The 24,486-nt window shown below is 39.7% G+C and overlaps 7 non-coding genes and 1 pseudogene across 7 annotated transcripts; 6 read left to right on the top strand and 2 right to left on the bottom strand.

Annotated features, from left to right (window-relative positions):
- Positions 1-2,686: 2,686 nt before the first annotated feature.
- Positions 2,687-2,760, top strand: trnan-guu (transfer RNA asparagine (anticodon GUU)). The gene has a single exon. It is a non-coding gene; the product is annotated as a tRNA-Asn (tRNA).
- An 826-nt stretch (positions 2,761-3,586) lies between these two features.
- On the top strand, positions 3,587-3,657 carry trnag-gcc (transfer RNA glycine (anticodon GCC)). Its single transcript has one exon. It is a non-coding gene; the product is annotated as a tRNA-Gly (tRNA).
- Positions 3,658-5,626: 1,969 nt separating this feature from the next.
- Positions 5,627-5,697, top strand: trnag-gcc (transfer RNA glycine (anticodon GCC)). The gene has a single exon. It is a non-coding gene; the product is annotated as a tRNA-Gly (tRNA).
- Positions 5,698-5,919: 222 nt separating this feature from the next.
- Positions 5,920-5,993, top strand: trnan-guu (transfer RNA asparagine (anticodon GUU)). Its single transcript has one exon. It is a non-coding gene; the product is annotated as a tRNA-Asn (tRNA).
- Positions 5,994-6,266: 273 nt separating this feature from the next.
- On the top strand, positions 6,267-6,337 carry trnag-gcc (transfer RNA glycine (anticodon GCC)). Its single transcript has one exon. It is a non-coding gene; the product is annotated as a tRNA-Gly (tRNA).
- A 1,280-nt stretch (positions 6,338-7,617) lies between these two features.
- On the bottom strand, positions 7,618-7,690 carry trnav-cac (transfer RNA valine (anticodon CAC)). Its single transcript has one exon. It is a non-coding gene; the product is annotated as a tRNA-Val (tRNA).
- Positions 7,691-19,319: 11,629 nt separating this feature from the next.
- LOC133571180 (5S ribosomal RNA) lies at positions 19,320-19,438 on the bottom strand. Its single transcript, XR_009810337.1, has one exon. It is a non-coding gene; the product is annotated as a 5S ribosomal RNA (ribosomal RNA).
- Positions 19,439-20,910: 1,472 nt separating this feature from the next.
- Positions 20,911-21,019, top strand: LOC133571239 (5S ribosomal RNA; annotated as a pseudogene).
- Positions 21,020-24,486: the final 3,467 nt, after the last annotated feature.

Genomic DNA, 24,486 nt, shown 5'->3' with positions numbered 1-24,486 from the left:
TGCATTGCATTTCTTGCCTTTTGTGGATGTTGTTAAATCCCTTGTGCATGTAGAATGTGTTCTACTTTGTAGCATGTTTTGTCTGTCGCGGCCCGCATTTCAAACGTTCTTCCTCTTAACCGAGTTTAGAAAACTTTTTTTACTCCACAGGCATTGGTGGTTCAGTGGTAGATTTCTTTTTTGCCACGCGGGATACCCCGGTCAGATTCCCGGCCAATGCAATCTGTTGCTTTTATTACATGTTAAGTATTATTCATAAGGGACAAAAGCAATGTTTGTGACAACCGCAAGACGCAGGCATTCCACCCAAAAGGCATATTGGACTCGCCGAAGCCTGAAGCAGTGTACTTCTAGTTACGCCCATCCAAAGACAATGACATCGGGACATCGTAACATGAGATTTCATAATTTTTTGGGGAGTAATTAATCATGTAAACCAGTAAGTCTCTGTGGCGCAATCGGTCAGTGCGTTCGGCTGTTAACTGAGAGGATGGTGGTTCAAGCCCACCCAGGGACGAAATCTTGACTCGAGCACGGAGGTTTGAGGGTTTTCTTGTAGAGCCCACGTCCTTCTCTAAATTTTCAAAAAAGTTTCTAGTTAAAACGTGCGCCACGTTTGCAACATAACTTTCAAGCCATTCTTGTTTAAACTAATGTAAATTACTGATAATCAATGCTATCGCCTCATATTGGCTATCATTAATTCAGTGTAGCATGTTTGGTACGTCGCAGCCCGCATTTCAAACATTCTTCCTCTTAACCGAGTTCATAAATCTCTTTTACTCCACAGGCATTGGTGGTTCAATGGTAGAATTCACGCGGGAGACCCGGGTCCGATTCCCGGCCAATGCATTCTGTTGCTTTTATTACATTTTAACTAATATTCATAAGGGACAAAAGCAATGTTTGTGAAAACCGCAAGACGCAGGCATTCCACCCAAAGGGCATATTGGACTCACCGAAGGCTGAATCAGTATACTTCTAGTTACGCCCATCCAAAGACAATGACAATCGGTCAGCGCGTTCGGCTGTTAACTGAGAGGATGGTGGTTCAAGCCCACCCAGGGACGAAATCTTGACGCAAGCACGAGGGTTTGAGGGTTTTCTTGTACAGCCCATGTCCTTCTCTACATTTGCAAAAAAGTTTCTAGTTAAAACGTTTGCAACATAACTTTCAAGCCATGCTTGTTTAAACTAATGTAAATTACTGATAATCAATGCTATCGCCTCAAATTGGCTATCATTAATTCAGTGTAGGGTTATAGACATCGTGTTGAAATCCCATGCTGTTCCAGGCACTGTAGCTGTCAGTCAAGGTGCCTGTTTGTTAAATAGGAGATGTTGGGCTCAAATCCCGTCAGTGTCTTGAAGTTTTTTCTGTAACACTTTCTCAGTTTGTTTTCAAACCACATGAATGCAAGCCAAATTCTATTCGTTTTGAATAAAATCCCAATGGATCCACAGAGTTTGATGTTTACTGCAATGTTTTCTTCAAAAAAATGCCATTTTAAATGTGGATTGAACCAGGACTCAGAAAGAAACACTACGTCAGATGGGTTCCAAATCACTTTGTAGTTTAAGACAGCAGAGTGGCGCAGCGGAAGCGTGCTGGGCCCATAACCCAGAGGTCGATGGATCGAAACCATCCTCTGCTATGATTTAGGTTTCAGGTGACTATTTGACTGGTTCTTATTTTGAAAGCAAGGCCAACACTCATTCAGACTGCAGCTGTCTTCTCTAACTCTTTGGGAATTACACCTATGATTCCTGCTAAAAGAGAGGTTAAACATCTTATAAGTCAATCTAAACAGTACAGTTGCAATCCATTGAAAGCCCTGAGAATACAGTGACTTGAATGAATGAGAAATTTCACAGGTTTGTGCGTGACATTTTCATGGAACCCGGCATTCATGATGTTGAAGCCTGAGGTCTGCCTATATGAGAACCCTCTAAATTTGGTGTCGTGTGTGCTCGGCTGTACATGAGGTGGTCAGCTATGTTGCAAACTACTTTATGATGAAACACAGGACCTTGCTATCATTTATTTCCTTGCTTATTTATAGAGGTAAGAAGGAAAGTAAAAAGACCTTGTTTCCACCAGGGGACCTTTCGCGTGTGAGGCGAATGTGATAACCACTACACCATGGAAACTGCTGCAAGATGCAGACCTTTATCAAGACTTACAAGTTGATTTTCGGCCAATGGAAAACATGGTGCTCGCTAGTCTTATTGCTGTTATTAGCTGCATTGCATTTCTTGCCTTTTGTGGATGTTGTTAAATCCCTTGTGCACATAGAACGTGTTCTACTTTGTAGCATGTTTTGTCTGTCGCGGCCCGCATTTCAACCATTCTTCTTCTTAACCGAGTTTAGAAAACTTTTTTTACTCCAAAGGCATTGGTGGTTCAGTGGTAGAATTCTTGCCTGCCACGCGGGAGACCCCGGTCCGATTCCCGGCCAATGCATTCTGTTGCTTTTATTACATTTTAACTAATATTCATAAGAGACAAAAGCAATGTTTGTGAAAACCGCAAGACGCAGGCATTCCACCCAAAAGGCATATTGGACTCGCCGAAGTCTGAAGCAGTGTACTTCTAGTTACGCTAATCCAAAGACAATGACATCGGGACATCGTAACATGAGATTTTATAATTATTTGGGGAGTAATTAATCAAGTGAACCAGTAAGTCTCTGTGGCGCAATCGGTCAGCGCGTTCGGCTGTTAACTGAGAGGATGGTGGTTCAAGCCCACCCAGGGACGAAATCTTGACTCGACCACAGGTGTTTGAGGGTTTTCTTGTACAGCCCATGTCCTTCTCTAAATTTGCAAAAAAGTTTCTAGTTAAAACGTGTGCCACGTTTGCAACATAACTTTCAAGCCATTCTTGTTTAAACTAATGTAAATTACTGATAATCAATGCTATCGCCTCATATTGGCTATCATTAATTCAGTGTCGCATGTTTGGTCCGTCGCAGCCCGCATTTCAAACGTTCTTCCTCTTAACCGAGTTCATAAATCTCTTTTACTCCACAGGCATTGGTGGTTCAATGGTAGAATTCACGCGGGAGACCCGGGTCCGATTCCCGGCCAATGCATTCTGTTGCTTTTATTACATTTTAACTAATATTCATAAGGGACAAAAGCAATGTTTGTGACAACCGCAAGACGCAGGCATTCCACCCAAAGGGCATATTGGACTCACCGAAGGCTGAATCAGTGTACTTCTAGTTACCCCCATCCAAAGACAATGACAATCGGTCAGCACGTTCGGCTGTTAACTGAGAGGATGGTGGTTCAAGCCCACCCAGGGACGAAATCTTGACTCGAGCATGGGGGTTTGAGGGTTTTCTTGTACAGCCCATGTCCTTCTCTAAATTTGCAAAAAAGTTTCTAGTTAAAACGTGTGCCACGTTTGTAACATAACTTTCAAGCCATTCTTGTTTAAACTAATGTAAATTACTGATAATCAATGCTATCGCCTCATTTTGGCTATCATTAATTCAGTGTAGCATGTTTGGTCCGTCGCAGCCCGCATTTCAAACGTTCTTCCTCTTAACCGAGTTCATAAATCTCTTTTACTCCACAGGCATTGGTGGTTCAGTGGTAGAATTCTCGCCTGCCACGCGGGAGACCCGGGTCCGATTCCCGGCCAATGCATTCTGTTGCTTTTATTACATTTTAACTAATATTCATAAGGGACAAAAGCAATGTTTGTGAAAACCGCAAGACGCAGGCATTCCACCCAAAGGGCATATTGGACTCACCGAAGGCTGAATCAGTATACTTCTAGTTACGCCCATCCAAAGACAATGACAATCGGTCAGCACGTTCGGCTGTTAACTGAGAGGATGGTGGTTCAAGCCCACCCAGGGACGAAATCTTGACGCGAGCACGAGGGTTTGAGGGTTTTCTTGTACAGTCCATGTCCTTCTCTAAATTTGCAAAAACGTTTCTAGTAAAAACGTTTGCAACATAACTTTCAAGCCATGCTTGTTTAAACTAATGTAAATTACTGATAATCAATGCTATCGCCTCAAATTGGCTATCATCAATTCAGTGTAGGGTTATAGACATCGTGTTCAAATCCCATGCTGTTCCAGGCGCTGTAGCTGTCAGTCAAGGTGCCTGTTTGTTAAATAGGAGATGTTGGGCTCAAATCCCGTCAGTGTCTTGAAGTTTTTTCTGTAACACTTTCTCAGTTTGTTTTCAAACCACATGAATGCAAGCCAAATTCTATTCGTTTTGAATAAAATCCCAATGGATCCACAGAGTTTGATGTTTACTGCAATGTTTTCTTCCAAAAAATGCCATTTTAAATGTGGATTGAACCAGGACTCAGAAAGAAACACTACTTCAGATGGGTTCCAAATCACTTTGTTACAAGTAGTTTGTCTGGATATTCACCAGAGTAGGCATCCTGGAGATTAAGACAGCAGAGTGGCGCAGCGGAAGCGTGCTGGGCCCATAACCCAGAGGTCGATGGATCGAAACCATCCTCTGCTATGATTTAGGTTTCAGTTGTCTATTTGACTGGTTCTTAATTTGAAAGCAAGGCCAACACTCATTCAGACTGCAGCTGTCTTCTCTAACTCTTTGGGAATTACACCTATGATTCCTGCTAAAAGAGAGGTTAAACATCTTATAAGTCAATCTAAACAGTACAGTTGCAATCCATTGAAAGCCCTGAGAATACAGTGACTTGAATGAATGAGAAATTTCACAGGTTTGTGCGTGACATTTTCATGGAACCCAGCATTCATGATGTTGAAGCCTGAGGTCTGCCTATATGAGAACCCTCTAAATTTGGTGTCGTGTGTGCTCGGCTGTACATGAGGTGGTCAGCTATGTTGCAAACTACTTTATGATGAAACACAGGACCTTGCTATCATTTATTTCCTTGCTTATTTATAAAGGTGTTGGAGCCAAATTTCCCTATTTGTTTATAATGCTTTTATTTTATTTTCTCTAATTGATTGTTGGGTTCAGCATGTTGTATTTCCTTTTTTGGCAGATTGCTCCGCCCACTGCCTGTTAAGAACCAGGAAGTGTCGACAGGGAGGGGACTGTTGCTATGGTGGGGTTACCATGGCAGCCTCCTTAAATTGAGTTCAGGTGTGAGCATGGGCAGGGCGATTGGAGGACAAACAGTTTTCGACCGTGTGGTGTGGTGTCGTGTCATATCATATCGTGTTGTGTCATGTGGTGACAATGCTGGTATAATGTGCCATTCAAGGTTAGCATACTTTGTTATATAACTTACATTTGGTTGAATTTAGATAGTTTGTAATAAACGGATTGTCATATCCAAACACAGTTCTACAGTACTGGACATTCTATCATTTACACGCGTCAAACTGGTCAACACAGTCGCCCTCGGTACCAGCCCAAAGGTAAGGGCTGTACAAAAGGTAAGAAGGAAAGTAAAAAGACGGCCAATGGAAAACATGGTGCTAGCTAGTCTTATTGCTGTTATTAGCTGCATTGCATTTCTTGCCTTTTGTGGATGTTGTTAAATCCCTTGTGCACGTAGAATGTGTTCTACTTTGTAGCATGTTTTGTCTGTCGCGGCCCGCATTTCAAACGTTCTTCCTCTTAACCGAGTTCAGAAACCTCTTTTACTCCACAGGCATTGGTGGTTCAGTGGTAGAATTCTCGCCTGCCACGCGGGAGACCCGGGTCCGATTCCCGGCCAATGCATTCTGTTGCTTTTATTACATTTTAACTAATATTCATAAGGGACAAAAGCAATGTTTGTGACAACCGCAAGACGCAGCCATTCCACCCAAAAGGCATATTGGACTCGCCGAAGTCTGAAGCAGTGTACTTCTAGTTACGCTAATCCAAAGACAATGACATCGGGACATCGTAACATGAGATTTTATAATTATTTGGGGAGTAATTAATCAAGTAAACCAGTAAGTCTCTGTGGCGCAATCGGTCAGCGCGTTCGGCTGTTAACTGAGAGGATGGTGGTTCAAGCCCACCCAGGGACGAAATCTTGACTCGACCACAGGTGTTTGAGGGTTTTCTTGTACAGCCCATGTCCTTCTCTAAATTTGCAAAAAAGTTTCTAGTTAAAACGTCTGCCACGTTTGCAACATAACTTTCAAGCCATTCTTGTTTAAACTAATGTAAATTACTGATAATCAATGCTATCGCCTCATTTTGGCTATCATTAATTCAGTGTAGCATGTTTGGTCCGTCGCAGCCCGCATTTCAAACGTTCTTCCTCTTAACCGAGTTCATAAATCTCTTTTACTCCACAGGCATTGGTGGTTCAGTGGTAGAATTCTCGCCTGCCACGCGGGAGACCCGGGTCCGATTCCCGGCCAATGCATTCTGTTGCTTTTATTGCATTTTAACTAATATTCATAAGGGACAAAAGCAATGTTTGTGAAAACCGCAAGACGCAGGCATTCCACCCAAAGGACATATTGGACTCACCGAAGGCTGAATCAGTGTACTTCTAGTTACGCCCATCCAAAGACAATGACAATCGGTCAGCACGTTCGGCTGTTAACTGAGAGGATGGTGGTTCAAGCCCACCCAGGGACGAAATCTTGACGCGAGCACGAGGGTTTGAGGGTTTTCTTGTACAGCCCATGTCCTTCTCTAAATTTGCAAAAAAGTTTCTAGTAAAAACGTTTGCAACATAACTTTCAAGCCATGCTTGTTTAAACTAATGTAAATTACTGATAATCAATGCTATCGCCTCAAATTGGCTATCATTAATTCAGTGTAGGGTTATAGACATCGTGTTGAAATCCCATGCTGTTCCAGGCGCTGTAGCTGTCAGTCAAGGTGCCTGTTTGTTAAATAGGAGATGTTGGGCTCAAATCCCGTCAGTGTCTTGAAGTTTTTTCTGTAACACTTTCTCAGTTTGTTTTCAAACCACATGAATGCAAGCCAAATTCTATTCATTTTGAATAAAATCCCAATGGATCCACAGAGTTTGATGTTTACTGCAATGTTTTCTTCCAAAAAATGCCATTTTAAATGTGGATTGAACCAGGACTCAGAAAGAAACACTACTTCAGATGGGTTCCAAATCACTTTGTTACAAGTAGTTTGTCTGGATATTCACCAGAGTAAGCATCCTGGAGATTAAGACAGCAGAGTGGCGCAGCGGAAGCGTGCTGGGCCCATAACCCAGAGGTCGATGGATCGAAACCATCCTCTGCTATGATTTAGGTTTCAGTTGTCTATTTGACTGGTTCTTAATTTGAAAGCAAGGCCAACACTCATTCAGACTGCAGCTGTCTTCTCTAACTCTTTGGGAATTACACCTATGATTCCTGCTAAAAGAGAGGTTAAACATCTTATAAGTCAATCTAAACAGTACAGTTGCAATCCATTGAAAGCCCTGAGAATACAGTGACTTGAATGAATGAGAAATTTCACAGGTTTGTGCGTGACATTTTCATGGAACCCAGCATCCATGATGTTGAAGCCTGAGGTCTGCCTATATGAGAACCCTCTAAATTTGGTGTCGTGTGTGCTCGGCTGTACATGAGGTGGTCAGCTATGTTGCAAACTACTTTATGATGAAACACAGGACCTTGCTATCATTTATTTCCTTGCTCATTTATAGAGGTAAGAAGGAAAGTAAAAAGACCTTGTTTCCACCCTGTTTCGAACAGGGGACCTTTCGCGTGTGAGGCGAATGTGATAACCACTACACCATGGAAACTGCTGAAAGTTGCAGACCTTTATCAAGACTTACAAGTTGATTTTCAGCCAATGGAAAACATGGTGCTCGCTAGTCTTATTGCTGTTATTAGCTGCATTGCATTTCTTGCCTTTTGTGGATGTTGTTTTGTAGAATGTGTTCTACTTTGTAGCATGTTTTGTCTGTCGCAGCCCGCATTTCAAACGTTCTTCCTCTTAACCGAGTTTAGAAAATTCTAATGTATGCTGACCTTGAATGGAACATTGTCACGACACGCACGGCCAAAAACTGTTTGTGTCCTCCATGCAAGCGCCCCGAGTGCTCCCACCTGAACCCAATTAAATGACGTTACCATGGCAACCGCACCATAGCAATGGTCCCATCCCTGTCAACACATTTCAGCATGAACAGAGGCCAGCAATCAATGAGAGAAAACAAGATAAAAACAATATGAACAAATAAGGAAATTTGTCTCCTACAGTATGCAAAGTAAATGTCTGTGGGATGATGTACAATACTGGCTTGTGCCTGACACTCCAAACTTTGATTGATATTGATATTGTTTTGGGGATGTTTAAAAAGAAAACATACATTAAAAATGTTTAAAACCCAATAATGGGAATTTTTGTTTTATCCACGAATGTAAGTTTGTAAAAAGAAAAAATAAACATCCTTCCACAAACAATTCAGCCTTTTTCTCTCACTTTTATATTGCATAAAGGTCTGGGGACATACATATAAAACAATCATCATATTACAAAAGAGAGTAATAAAGATCATTAATAAAATGGATTGTAGAGACCCAACAAATAATTCATAAAGTCACACATTTTAAAATGGTATAAAAGACAAGTGTTCAAATGATGTATAAAGTAAATAATAATATGCTTCCTGAAGTGGTCCAGAAGATGTTTCACATGTGAACCAGTACATATGTACATCATATAAAGGTGATCATCTATGGGATCATTAACAAGTAGAAATACAAATATGGAATACTTCAATATTTCAAACTATCTAATCTATAAATGTAGAAGCATATTAAAAAGATAGTTACACAAACAACAATGATGTCACACATGTTATATGTGCTGATGTTGTTAGAAAGTCAAAGTTAAAGTCTAGACAGTTTATTTCAAATCCTGCAGTTTCATTTGCTGCTGCTGTTCTCACCAGCACACTTGTGTTTCTTACACTGGTACTTAGAAGACAATCTTTCACCACACACACTGCAACTCAACACTTTCTCTCCTGGGTGTCTTCTCATGTGTCTTTTCAAAGATTGCCTTTTAGTAAAACCTTTACCACAGATTGAACAAGAAAATGGTTTTTCACCAGTGTGTTTTCTCATGTGTCTTTTCACACTGTGACTTTGTGTAAAACCTTTACCACAAGTTGAACAGGAAAAAGGTTTTTCACCAGTGTGTATTCTCATGTGGACTTTCAAATATTGACTTTGTGTAAAACCTTTACCACAGTTTGAACAGGAAAAGGGTTTTTCACCAGTGTGTGTTCTCATGTGTCTTTTCACACTGTGACTTTGTGTAAAACCTTTACCACAAGTTGAACAGGAAAAAGGTTTTTCACCAGGGTGTGTTCTCATGTGTCTTTTCACACTCTGACTTAGTCTAAACTCTTTACCACAAGTTGAACAGGAAAAGGGTTTTTCACCAGTGTGTGTTCTCATGTGTCCTTTCAAATGTTGACTTTGTGTAAAACCTTTACCACAGGTTGAACAGGAAAAGGGTTTTTCACCAGTGTGTATTCTCATGTGCATTTTCAAAGATCGCCTTTGTGTAAAACCTTTTCCACAGATTGAACAAGAAAAAGGTTTTTCACCAGTGTGTATTCTCATGTGTCTTTTCATATTGCAATGGTCATTAAAGGTTTTGTGACAGTGAGAACATGTGAAGTGAGTGTTGTCAGTGTGACATGTTGCATCATCTTTAGAGTCTTCATCATCAGTGTCAGGAGAGTGTGACGTTGTGTCCTCACTATCTGATAGTGGAGCTAAGATCTTGTCTGCTTGTGATCCTCCACAGTGGTCTCCATCAGCTTCTGTTGTCATGTGTTGTGTTGAGCTACTGCTTGGAGGCTCCGCCTCTCTCTTCTCCTCACTTTCACCTTTGACCTCATCATCTTCACTCTTCACAGGGACACCAGTCACTGGGAACTCCACCAGTCCTTCAATATGATCTCCTTCCTGACTAACGCTGTGTTCCTCCTCTTCCTCTTTAATGTGGGGGGTCAGTGAGTCTTCCTCTTCCTTTTTACAGGGAAGGGTCTGTGTCAAAGAGGAAAAGGAGAAGCCAGAGGGTCCGTGGTGCCTGGTCTTCCTCTTTGGTGGATCCTCCTTCAACATCCTGAAGCTACTCTCCTGTTTTTCAGGCAGAAGTTGTTCTTCACAGACGTCTGCAGGACACAAAATGACAAACATGCTTGAGAAATGTCCAGATTTGCTCAGTCACATGAGGCATTCAGTAAGTTTACATGTACTTAAAATAACAAGTTAATGTATGAACGGCCTGAAAACAAACACACTGCTGTTTACAACATCATTCACAGGAAAAGAAGACCACTTTTTACGAGGGGTGGGCAATATGGCCTAAAATCTGTATTGCCATAAATTCCCTTCTGCCTGAGGTATGATGTATAAAGTTGGAGAAAAGATTAGGTCGTTTACATTGTAAATCTGTATTCCGTATTGTTAGCTCTGCTATGGCGCTACCTTGTGGTCGAGTTCGCTCACTGCGAGTGCAGTGGGTTGAAAGTGCATTTCCTTTTGCTACGTGCCATAAACCCCAAGTATGGTTTCTTCATTTATCTCGCCAAGCAACGTTTGTAAGTGTAACCGAGGATTTCCACTGGATAAGAGACTTAACCACAATTTGTGGTTTAGAATGACGTCTGGAACTCAAGATAGTTCCACATGTCTGGGAACGCCACCGACGGATAATCCTTGATATTACTCAACAAATCTTTAGGGATCTATTCCGTTTCATAATTAGATTTTTTTCTCGTATCTGCTTTTCGCAGGAAGATCTCGGCCAGGGGTGTTTAAACTAATTTTAGATGGGGGGCCACATGGAGGAAGATCTACTCCAAGTTGGCCGGACTGGTAAAATTACAGCAAGATAACGTAAAAATAAAGACAACTGCAGATTGTTTTCTTTGTTTAAAAATAGAACAAACACATTCTGAAAATGTACAAATCATGTTTTGTTTTTTTACATCCAATAGTATTCTATATTTAGTTGTCCTTTTTTACACTTTCAGAATCAATGATGTGATAATGTTCATCAGTCAACTCATTGGTGTTCATTTTCAATCTATCAAGATAAATAAATAATATCAAAATCAAATTACAGGATGTTATTGATGTAGTTTGCTCATTTTCCCCGACTGGTGCGCTAACATCATGTGTTTTAGTTGTGTTTTACATATGTAGCATCATCTACAAAGATACAAAGAATTGCTATTGCGACATCTAGAGGACACATTTAGAACAGCAGTTTCTTTCATTCAAAAATTGCGACTGATTTTTGTACTTAGCAAACCCATCCCGTCTCATTCACTCATTCACACACTAATGGCGGGATCTGCCATGCAAGGCGCTTACAACGACCCATCAGGAGCAAGGGTGAAGTGTCCTGCTCAAGGACACAACAGACGTGACTAGGTTGGTAGAAGGTGGGGATTGAACCAGGAACCCTCAAGCACGGCCACTCTACCAACCGCGCCACTAGCCTTACACCATAGACCTGCCTACTAGCCTTCCACCATCAACCTGCCTACCAGCCTTCCACCATCGGCCTGCCTGCTAGCCTTCCACCATCGACCTGCCTACTAGCCTTCCATCGGCCTGCTGTTTGCCTCCAGCCATTGGCTTCGTCTACGGGCTTCCACCCATCGGCCTTGGTTGCTAGTCTTTAGCCCTGTCTGCTAACATCTTCAAAAGTGGTAAAACAAGTGGAACTTCTCCTCTCACTATGTCACAAATTATTATATTGTGTTTTATACTTTTGTGTGGTTTTACTGGTGTCCCAAATGGGTCTGGTCACCCCCACTCACGAGCTATGCTACTTCAAGATGCACAGTTTGACATATTTGATAATTTGACATTTCATCATAGTGGCAGCTACAAAATAACCTCGGCTTTATCTCAGTTGAAGATTTCTGTGACTTTGGACAAAACAAAATGGCTGCATACTATGGTAGAGTCCATTCATTCTTATTGTTTCCTTGTTTTGAGAGATCACGTCAACATTACTGCATCCTCCCCTATTGTGAGCACTTACTTTCACAGATTAAAGACCAACTCAAAAGATGGTAACTTTAAGTGCAAATGTTTAAATATATTATTGTTATTGCTCTCAGGAAATGTTGAGACTAATCCAGGCCCTGATACACCTACACAATGTTTTACACCTGCGGATTTTAAAACTAGATCTGGTTTTGGGATTATTCATATCAATGTTTGGAGTTTACTCCCTAAACTGGATATGATAAAGATCTGGATAAACTCAACAAATGTTGATATTGTAGTCTTATCTGAAACTTGGCTTAAACAATCTGTGCTTGATGAAGATATTTACATTCATGGCTATAATGTCTATCGTACTGACCGACAAAGAAAAGGTGGTGGAGTGGCCATATATATTAAGCAGAGGTTTGATGTTAAATTAGTGCTCTCTGAATCAGTAAGTAAAGAACTTGAACTGTTAGCACTTGAAATTGAATTAGCTAGAAATCACCACATTATGGTAGTGGGGTGTTTTAGGCCTCCATCTGCCCCTACTAATTCCCTATCTACTCTTGTGAAGCTTCTGTCTCAACTGAAATACAAGGAAATAGTGATTTGAACTGGGACTGGCTCACATCTGTGTCTGACTCTTTGAAAGCACAGTGTGAATCTCTAAATTTAACACAATTAATTAACTCAGCTACAAGACCTAATCCTAAATGCCCTCAAAAAGCTACACTCATTGACTTAATTCTAACAAATATGCCCTTTAAATGTGTTGCATCTGGTGTTTTCCCTAATGATGTGGGTGATCATTGTGTGATTGCAGTAGTGCGAGACACAAGGATTCCTAAAAGCAAGCCTCGTCTTCTTAAAAAACATAATATGAAATTATTTGAGACGCAAGCTTTTTTTACATGACTTGCATCTTTTTAATTGGGATAGAATTGCTCTTTTTGATCATGTTGAACTGGCTTGGAAATATTTTCACGAAAACTTCTTGAGTATAGTGAACAAACATGCCCCTTTTAGAAAATGTAGGGTCGAAGGACGTGACAATCAGTGGTTTACATCGGACCTGTCAGATGTATTGCATGAGCGTAATGCTGCTTGGGCCAGGGCACGCAAGTCAGGGTTAGAAGCAGATTGGTTGAATTTTAGACAATTAAGAAATCAATTTACCTCTCTCCTTCGGAAAGTCAAATCAGAATTGTATTTCTCCACAACAACTGAAAACCTCAAACACCCAAAGAACTTTTGGAAAATCATCAAATCTCTGTGCGCCTGCTGTAATTCAGTCAATCTCCCACCTAGTATACTTGTTGATGGTGTCAGAGTAAGTGACAGAAGAGAAATGGGTAGTCATTATAATAATCATTTTATTACCTCTGGTTTTCTCTATAATTCTGACAACTCTACTGAAGTTCCGCTAACTCCGGAAAGAACCGTTGAAAATACCCAGGTTTTTAACTTTACGCTCTTTACCACAACAGAGGTCATGAGGGCTCTAAAACAGGGGTGCCCATTACGTCGATTGCGAGCTACCGGTCGATCTCGGAGGGTGTGTCAGTCGATCGCCAGCCAGGCATTAAAAAAATAGTCCTAAAAATGAGCGATAATAAATCTTCACTGTTGTCACTTTCGTCACTTGATTGACATTCACGGCACCCGAGGGTCTTCTGAGATGACGCTGGCTGCTGCCAGCTCATTATTAAGAAAAAATTACCGACAGGAAGGCGAGAAACACTTTATTTCAACAGACTCTGGCGCCGTACCTGTCGTCAAAACTCCAAAGACCGACTGCACAGTTGCACAATAAAAGCGCTGCTTCATCCTGCCTGCGCTACCAAAATAAGAGTCTCAGAAAGCTGGCGTAAACAAGCTAGCAAGCTACGGAGTTTGCCGCCAATGTATTTCTTGTAAAGTGTATACAAAGGAGTACGGAAGCTGGACAAATAAGATGCCAAAAACCAACCACTTTCATGTGGTATTGGACAGAAAGGAGGACTTTTTTTCTCCTCCATTTGAAAATGCGGACGTTATCAGCACCACTGTCTGATTCCTATCAATGCAAGTCATCACAATCAGGTAATACACCAACTTATATTCTTGTCTTCATGAAAGAAAGGAATCTATAAGTGTTAAACATGCTTGTATTATCATTAAACACCTTTAACTTGTTAACAATATTAACTATATGTGTTAAACATGCTTGTATTATCTTTAAACACCTTTAACTTGTTAACAATATTAACTATATGTGTTAAACATGCTTGTATTATCTTTAAACACCTTTAACTTGTTAACAATATTAACTATATGTGTTAAACATGTTTGTATTATCTTTAAACACCTTTAACTTGTTAACAATATTAACTATATGTGTTAAACATTCTTGTATTATCATTAAACACCTTTAACTTGTTAACAATATTAACTACATGTATTAAACATTCTTGTATTATCATTAAACACCTTTAATGTATTAACAATATTAACTATATGTGTTAAACATGCTTGTATTATCATTAAACACCTTTAACTTCTTAACAATATTAACTATATGTGATAAACATGCTTGCATTATCTTTAAACACCTTTAACTTGTTAACTATATTAACTATATGTATTAAACATTCTTGTATTATCATTAAACACCTTTAATGTATTAACAATATTAACTATATGTGTTAAACATGCTTGCATTATCATCAAACACCTTTCACTTGTTAACAAAAACATATCTTTCATAAATAAGTAAATATAAATGATATATATGAATGAGGTAGATCCCCACGACTTGATCAATTGAAGAGTAGCTCGCCTGCAGAAAAAGGGTGGGCACCCCTGCTCTAAAACAACTTAAACCTAGAAAGCCAGCTGGCTCAGATAAGTTAGAGCCGCTTTTCCTAAAGTTGGCAGGTGAAATTATAGCTGGACCACTGACTCACATTTTTAACCTTACTCTAATTTCAAATGAAATCCCCTTGGATTGGAAATCTGCCCTTGTAATCCCCCTATTAAAAGGAGGTGACCCTAGTAATCTAAATGATTACAGACCAATCTCTAAACTCTCTGTTCTGGAAAAAGTGCTTGAATCCCTTCTCAGTGAACACATAAAATACTTTTTGGACACCAACTTTATTCTGTCACCATTTCAGTCAGGTTTTGGCAGAAATAACAGTACTGTTACTGCTGCTATGAAGTTTATAAATGATGTAACTGAAGCTCTTGACAAGAAGCAGTGCTGTCTATCCCTCTTTATTGACTTTTCAAAGGCATTTGATACTGTTGATCATGTCATTTTAATCAAACGTCTTTCAGTTATTAGTTTTTCTCAGCAAGCAGTTGGATGGTTTGCAAATGACCTCACAAGTAGAACTCAGGCTGTTCAGATAGCGGGTTCCTTCTCGGACGTACTGCAAGTAGAAAAGGGTGTCCCTCAAGGTTCTGTGTTGGGCCCATTATTAATTAATAATTAATAATCTTGGACAGAATATTCTGAACTCAACTTTCCATTCCTACGCTGATGATACTGTCATATACTGCACAGCACCCACTCCTGCTGAGGCCTTTAAATATCTACAACATGCATTTGACAGAGTACAAGAACAACTTTGCAGAGAAATGCAGAGAAAACAAAAGTGTATGTTCTTAACCACATCAAAAACTGTAAGATCAGCACTGAGTGAGAACATTTGAACAAAAAATGGGCAACAAATTGTGTTAGTATCTGCTTTTAAATATTTAGGATTTTTAATTGATGACCACTTGAGTTTTAAGGAGCACATTCAGTATGTTGTAAAAAAAAATCTGAAACTTTTACTGGGATTTTATTATAGAAACAAGTCTTGCTTTTCTTTTACTGTGAAACAGAAATTGGTGGAAACAACCTTTTTACCTGTTATTGACTATGGAGATGTGTTGTACATGAATGCTACTGCTGGTTGTCTCCACAAGCTGGATAGTGTGTACCACGGGGCACTGAGATTCATCACCAACTTACTCACCATTGTGTGTTATACATAATGGTTAACTTACTCACCATTGTGTGTTATACTCAATGGCTAACTTACTCAACATTGTGTTATACTCAATGGTTAACTTACTCACCATTGTGTGTTATACTCAATGGTTAACTTACTCACCATTGTGTGTTATACTCAATGGTTAACTGAACATCTTTATGTGCTCGACGCCTCAATCATTGGTATGTGTTCATCTACAAAACTATTCTGGGTATCACCCCATCCTATCTGTCTTGTATTTTAACAAAGAAAGAAACAAGGTAGTCACAATCTTCATTCAATGAATGATCGCAATTTGTCGTCCCCAAAGTAAGAACTGAACTGGGCAAGAAAGCATTTAGGTTTTCAGCAGCGAAGGCTTGGAATAACCTACAATCCAATATTCAACTTCAAACCCTTGTTACATTGAATGAGTTTAAAGCTTCTGTGAAAGGATTGCAGTCTACCTTGTCTGTATGCACATGTGTTATGTCAGCAAGTTTTAATATTGTACATTTGATGTTTTATGTGTTGTTTAATTTTTAATGTAACCTTGCTGCTGCCCTCTTGGCCAGGTCTCCCTTGGAAAAGAGATCTTTGATCTCTATGGGATTTTTACCTGGCTAAATAAAGAAGAAAAAACACAAACCAAAAAAAAACAGCTGTTTATTTGAAGTCTTAAAGAAGTCAACTATGTGTGCAGTGCAAGGTGAAATGCAGTTATGTCATCTTCTTGTCAATAACACACACATCACACTTTTGCGTGTTGTTGCTTCCTTATTTGTCATTATTCAAAGCTGATTTTAATGTGTAGCAGCGGCAGCTGAACTCAATGTGACAACGTGTCATAGTTACGTCAGTCAGCTGGAATTAAAAATACAAATAGTTGTGTCGTTAGTCCAGAATCTTCATGGACGACATAATTAGGAACCAGTACGAAAAAAAATGGTACTTGGTATACATCTCTTATCTTTAAACCTTTGAAATATGCTGACATATGTGCTGCTAAAGGTAAATAAACAGTAGCCATATTGAATGTTTGCCTTCATTTGACCACGTGAGGTAAGGAGGACGGCCTCTAGGTCACATGGTTACACCCCAGCAATTACACTGTTGATGATTGATGAGCATTCATTTTTAAATGGTGGTGTTAAAAAGCAAGTATATCTCCATCTTTAGTCATAAATGTGACCCCGGATGAACATGTGTCACAAACATTGTATTAGATGATATGTGGATGTTGTGCTTACTTGGACTGTGATGAAGCTGTGAGGACTCAGGTGCTTTGTCTTCATGCTCTTCAGTCTTCACAGAGACAACAGTCAGTGGAAACTTGCTGACATCATCCTCCTCCTGCCCTACAACACACTCTCCCTCCTCTTCCTCTTTCATGTGTGAGGCCTGTGGATCCTCTGAAGTGAAACTGTCCCCCTGCAGATGAGGGAGACATTCTTCTTGGTGTCCAATCAGCTGACGGATGTCTACAGGACACAAACAAAACACATTTTAACTCATACATGCTAAATATTAAATCATACATGAAATATAGGGCTGTGGCTATTGAAAATGTTATTAAACAAGTGTTCTACTGGAAATGTTTTCGATTAATCGAGTAACTGGATAAAACTTAGTGTTGCTTGGTTAAAGACAAATTTAAGCGACTTTAAGACATTTCACTTAATAATGAACGGCCAATTGGTTTGAGATGGTATGAGATCAAGATGTCATCTTTAGATCAGGCTTTGTTTTTTCCACAATCACTGCCACATTAAAAAGTTAAAGTACCAATGATTGTCACACACACACTAGGTGTGGCCAGATTGTTCTCTGCATTTGACCCATCACCCTTGATCACCCCCTGTAAGGTAAGAGGAGCAGTGAGCAGCAGCGGTGGCTGCGCCCGGGAATCATTTTTACGGTGATTTAACCCCCAATTCCAACCCTTGATGCTGAGTGCCAAGCAGGGAGGTAATGGGTCCCATTTTAATAGTCTTTGGTATGACACAACCTACTGATCTCAGGGCGGACACTCTAACCACTAGGCCACTGAGTAGGTGGATGTAGCAGGTGTTGTAGTAGGTTAATGGCTGCACCAATATGAAGGAAATAACAGGTCAGTATAGCTTTTACACACATAAATAACGTGTCAAACCTGCCAGCTAGCAGGCTAGGTTTACAGCGTCAGTTACCATGGTAACTGACTCTGACTTTGTCTTACCTCTCTTTTATTTTTGGAGGTCAAACTCTGGAGCTTTACATACTCAGGAGTTTGCACTTAACCTGCTCTCTGGAATATTCCCCCGGTGACTGTGTGAGTTTTGTGTAAACATGTTGATACACTTTGTTACAAACTGAGAGGAACATCAACCTCTCATAAATATTGTGTGTCTGAACATCCTCACATGACAATTCATCTTCCTATAGACAATCTATTGAAGAAAAGTGTTAATAATAAATATAAAGTTAGTAAAGATGTGAGAGTAAGAAGTAAACAAACCTGTTGTGTGTAACACAACTTGATGTTTTTCATGTTGTCGCTCCTTCTCCTCTTTTGTTGGACAAAGTTCCTCCTCGTACTCTGCTATGGTTCTTTCGCACATTTTCACACAATCACAACACTTTACACTCACACTTGATCTCTGCTTAGCGATGTGTTTTCATCTCTCTTTGTTAGCAGCTAACAAGCTAAGCTAACTAGCAAGCTAAGCTAGCTCTAGAAGCATCAAAGTGCGCTCAGACTAATATACAAACAGTTATTATGACTCTATTTAATAGAGTGTAATAAAGGACATATATGTGTACATGGACGCACAGATTAAGAACACTGAACTGTGACGACTGCAATAACGTCTTCACCGTCAGACGCCATCTTGCTTTATCCTCGCCCTGTTTGGTTCGCGCGCAGTCTTGTCAGATCTCGCGAGAGAAACAAGTAACCAGCTCTTTCCCTCTCCACCCCCGGTACAACTATTTCAAACATTCTGAAAATAAAAATAAACTTTTACATTTTCAAAACAAAGACATACAACTTGTTTTGGTAAATAAACAGTAGCTTATATGACCCCTTTAAATGATAAGTTGCCTGATCAGAGCGAGACGAGTCGTGGCTCCTCAGCTTCATGCAGGACGGAGTGGTAGGAGGCGTGGGCGAGGTTGACTGACTGCAAAAGACCACACCATTATTTTTAAATCAATCTAAATATTGCTCTAGTTGGTATTTGTGTTTGAAATCCTGTTGTAAAGGTTTGTACCTTCAACTGTAGTTGTAAATATTAAGTGGAATTTTATTATAATAACCGAATATATTCCCTCATTTTGGAATAGTTGCAATTAAAGCAATACATGAATCAAAACAGCTGTAGTCTCAGCACTTTGTAGCGCCCTCTGGCGTGAGTGTAAAAGCTTACAGCACCTGGTATTCCCAGGCGGTCTCCCATCCAAGTACTAACCAGGCCCGACCCTGCTTAGCATCCGAGATCGGACGAGATCGGGCGTGTTCAGGGTAGTATGGCCGTAAGCCGAAAGACGATGTAAAACCAGCCTTTTTAAATGAAACTTTTACAGACGGGATGGGAGATAATTGTTATTTATCTTAGAGCCTGGCGCGCATGCGTACACTAATGTGCTTTTACTGGCTGTGTGATTGTCTTCCTTTGCTACGGCGGTCAAGTTGCTTTCACGGTGGATATTTGCCTCCGGAGCTCCAGCGGAAGCTCCCCCTCACTGTGCCCACACTGCTCTCTCATGCTGCGGGGAGATTGCAGGAGAGGTGCCGCTCTCAACACTACTTTATGCTTAGGGACCGTCAATAAATTACTATTGTCTTCGAAGATGTATATCTGCTACATCAAAACACTGATTCATCTAAAAGGAGGTCAAATAAATAGTCCTACATTTTTAATATCGTTCCTGATTTTATAATTTAAATATTTTTTTAATATAAACAATAATTATTTGTTTTAAACGTCTCCATGTCATCATGCAACTTAGTAACCAAATTCCACTTTATATTAGTCGTGCTAACCTTTTATTTTAAAATAGGGTCAAAAACATTTTGATATTAAAAATAAATGTTTCTTTTCAATAGATTCCTGGTCATATGACCTAAAATCCCAAATTCACTTGATATTTGAAGTGTTTTCTCTAATGTGTTTCACACCTTTTTGTTTTAAAATGTAAGTTTAATTGGATTTTATATAAATTTGTAATATTGAAAACCATGGTTTCATTTTTAGCTCCCGCAACAACTACGACTATCCAACATAAAACCAACTTTACTCTCATTTGAAGCTAATAAAAATGTTGATAATTATCTGTATAAGATATATCATCACGCACATGATTTTTATTTAAAAACTTTTTTTTAGTAAAAACCCTATTTTAAAATAAAAGGGTGTGCGTTACACTAAAAGGTTAGCATGACTATTTAGTGGAATTAGGTTACCAAGTTGTATGACATTGAGACTATTGGGAAAATACCCTTATTTTTTTATATCAAACATGGATATAATGTTAAAATTATGAAATAATGGGTATGCACAATAAGGAGGTATGACTAATTATTTACTTTCTTTTAGATGAATCAGTGTTTTGATGTAGCAGATATACATTTTTCAAGGCAATGGTGATTTATTGACGGTCCCTACGCATAAAGCAGTGTTGAGAGCTGTGATTCAGCACCCCCCGCCACCCCAAAAGAGACAAGCGGTAGAAAATGGATGGAGAGCTGCACCTCACACAGCCACAAAAAGCACATTAGTGTATGCATGCGCGACAGGCTCTAAGATAAATAATAATTGTCTCTCACCCCCTGTGATGAGGTGGCGACTTGTCCAGGGTGTACCCCGCCTTCCGCCCGAATGCAGCTGAGATAGGCCCCAGCACTCCCCGCGACTCCAAAAGGGACAAGCGATAGACAATGGATGGATGGATGTCTCTCAGCCCGTCTGTAAGAGTTCCATTTAAAAAGATTGTTTTTACCTCGTCTCTCGGCTTACAGCCATACTACCCTGAACACGTCCGATCTCGGAAGCTAAGCAGGGTCGGGCCTGGTTAGTACTTGGATGGGAGACCGCCTGGGAATACCAGGTGCTGTAAGCTTTTACACTCACGCCAGAGGGCGCTGTTTCTACTTCTTGCAAAAGAAAACAATGGTTTTTATTTCACTTTCAGTTCAATTTACCCTAACCTGTCTAATATTTATCCATCTTTGAGCTGTTTTTGCCATCTTACCCGGCTACAAAAACACATGTCATATTATAAATTGACCAGTCACGGACTTTTGAGCGCTGATAGTCCGTCAATATGTTCAACACCAAGGTGATATGAACCAATCAGCGTGCCTTATTCCAACATCTCCAACTTTCTAAGCCAATCAGATCCGCCTCTGTCCAACTTTCTTCAACACATTTAATATTTGGCCAATGACAGAACGGCTGGTTTACTTCCGGCCTCATTAGCATATTTCAACATGTAACCAATCACGGATGATGATGACATTCCGCTACCTCACAAGAAAGGAACTTATTTTCAAAACAATTTATACTTTTTTAACACTAGAACGTACAAACAATATTTCATTTTCTGCAGCTGATAAGAAGAGGGTAGAGTATTATTCACCTGTTCACGTTTAGTAAGGTGAAGATACACAACTACAAGAAGTGAATGCAGTAACAGTTTGGCCCTACAGACGTTCTAGCAATATAACAATATAACAATGTATCATAATTAATACACAATATGAGAATGTTTGCTGTATAAATGAATGAATGAATTACTTAATTTAATTAGAACACAACACGAGCAACATCATGACAGTAAATATGCAGGGATTGATTGATTGATTGATTGATTGATTGATTGATTGATTGAAACTTTTACTAGTAGATTGCACAGTACAGTACATATTCTGTACAATTGACCACTAAATGGTAACACCCCAATAAGTTTTTCAACTTGTTTAAGTCGCGGTCCACTTAAATTGAGTCATGATACAGATATATACTATCATCATAATATAGTCATCACACAAGATTAGGATTACCTAAACTGATGTGTTGTGTTAATTTAGTAATATTAAAGTGTAGTTGTTGTTGATTGTTTTATTTCATTTATAATTAATTGAACACAACATTAAACCGAGTACAAGACCAAATGTGCCAGATTTTGCTAATGTATTGTGTTGATTAACAATAGAAAATATATGACAATGATTTACTCGTCAATTACTTTATTTTATTTATAAAAGTTAAGACCCAAAATTAAAAGGCATACAAGAGCCCATGTATTTAAAAAGTATTAGTTTGCATTTCTCTTGAAAGACTTGGATGAATAAAGGCAGACACGTCTTCAAATCATGTCAGACTCGAGGTGGACTGTTGGCCGGAAACAGTTTGTCAGCACTGGGACCTGAAAAATACTCCTGACTTAAAAATACTCATACATAAAAACAAAAAAAAAGAGCAAACAGGTGAAAGTAACGAGAAAAAGTTGCAATGTTGACTCTTGTAACACAAGGTGTTTTTTTTCCTTTAAAGCTGTCATTGCTCAAAAAATAATAATGAATCAAAATAATGTTGTAATGAATTATTGACCTATTGAAGGCTCCAATTACTGCACATTAAAAATTCCACTTTTAAATATTTGTCGGGGGAAATATTACATATTTGGTGTGTTTGCATATAAAAGGCAACATTTTCTTTGACAAAAATAGCATAAAATATAAAATATATTAACGTATAATTGACGGATAGATCTAAAGTTGATATCAAAGTTTATAGGTTTAAAGTTAAAAAAATAAAAATAGCGTCTGATGTTGTGGGAGAACACCTTGCAGCCCTAACTCGGGGCGGGGCGGGGTTTGGTGGTAGCGGGCGTGTATATTGTAGCCCGGAAGAGTTAGGGCTGCATGGGATTCTGGGTATTTGTTCTGTTGTGTTTATGTTGTGTTACGGTGCGGATGTTCTCCCGAAATGTGTTTGTCATTCTTGTTTGGTGTGGGTTCACAGTGTGGCGCATATTTGTAACAGTGTTAAACTTGTTTATACGGCCACCCTCAGTGTGACCTGTATGGCTGTTGATCAAGCATGTCTTGTAGTCACTTACGTGTGTCTACAGAAGCCAAATACAACATGTGACTGAGCTGGCACGCTGTTTGTACAGGCTGTAGAGGACGCTAAAGGCAGTGCCATCACGGCACGCCCTTAATATTGTTGTCTGGGTGAAAATCGGCAGAAATTCAGGAGAATGGTTGCCCCTGGAGATTTCCGAAGGGGCACTGAAATTCGGGAGTCTCCCGGAAAAATCGGGAGGGTTTACAAGTTATATATATATATATATATATATATATATATATATATATATATAAAATTATCTTTATAATATTTATCATGAACTATGACCCACAACTACGACTCTTACTGGCCTACTGCCTTCAGTAATGGCACCATTACTGATAGTTTGGAAATCGGCACAATCTTGTGTTTTTTTTTTAGCCAAGGAACAAAAAAGGATTGTCCCAATTCAGCTGGTATACATCCACTGTTGTAAATGATGTTGCACAACGTTAATAACTTGTTAATCATTTTGTAGTGTATTTTCCGTAACATAGGGCACACCAGATTATAAGGCGCACTGCCGATGAGCAGGTCTAGTCAGGTCTATTTTATACAAAAGGCACACCAGATTGTAAGGCACATTAAAGGGGTCATATTATGATTTTTTTTCTAAATTTAAAACCCTTCCTTGTGGTCTGCATAACTTGTAATGGTGGTTCCATCCATCCATTTTCTACCACTTGTTCCTTTCAAGGTTGCGGGGGGTGCTGGAGCCTATCTCAGTTCTTTGGTGAAAATGTTTCATAGATTATGTTTTACAGATCATCTTCAAGCCGTCTTCAGACCGACGCTTCAGGATGTTCTGTGGGCGGTCTTATTTACGTGGCTTGGACAGCATCTTCTCCCCGTCATATTTGTTGTAGCGGTGTAGCGTGCAAGGACGGGAGTGGAAGAAGTGTCAAAAGATGGAGCTAACTGTTTTAATGACATTCAGACTTTACTTCAATCAATAACGGAGCAGCATCTCCTCATCCGTGGCTCACTAGTGCAACAACAACGCCCGAAATGTGTCCCGTGAAAAAACGTCCGACTCTCTAATAACTAAAGTCCGTGGGTGAATAATGTAAACTCACTACACCGGTAGTTTTTAGGGCTTCCATGGCGAGATATAAGTTACAACTTTACACTACTTTATATTAGAAATGGCAACAGCAGAGGATGAATGTCCCATAACAAGAAGATAGAGGAAAAGAAGAAGCTTATCGACTGCGGTGTCGATATGGTGCCGGACTACAATGGCGGAGGCGCGCAAATTGTCAGGACTTATGCAGATCCCAAATACACATCAGCAGGTACCAGAAGGTAAGAAAAGTTGATTTTGCATAATATTGTGTAACAAAACGCCATATGTCTCCTAACAGGTGCCATTTTGCGGTCCTTATACACACACCATAATAAAAGCCGTATGTTGAATCATAGCACCTCTGACTACGCTAGCCGTAATGCTCCGAC

This window comes from Nerophis lumbriciformis, linkage group LG28, assembly GCF_033978685.3.
Source record: "Nerophis lumbriciformis linkage group LG28, RoL_Nlum_v2.1, whole genome shotgun sequence".
Taxonomy (NCBI): domain Eukaryota; kingdom Metazoa; phylum Chordata; class Actinopteri; order Syngnathiformes; family Syngnathidae; genus Nerophis; species Nerophis lumbriciformis.
Note: the sequence above shows the minus strand (reverse complement) of the source record. Positions and strands in the feature narration are given on the sequence as shown.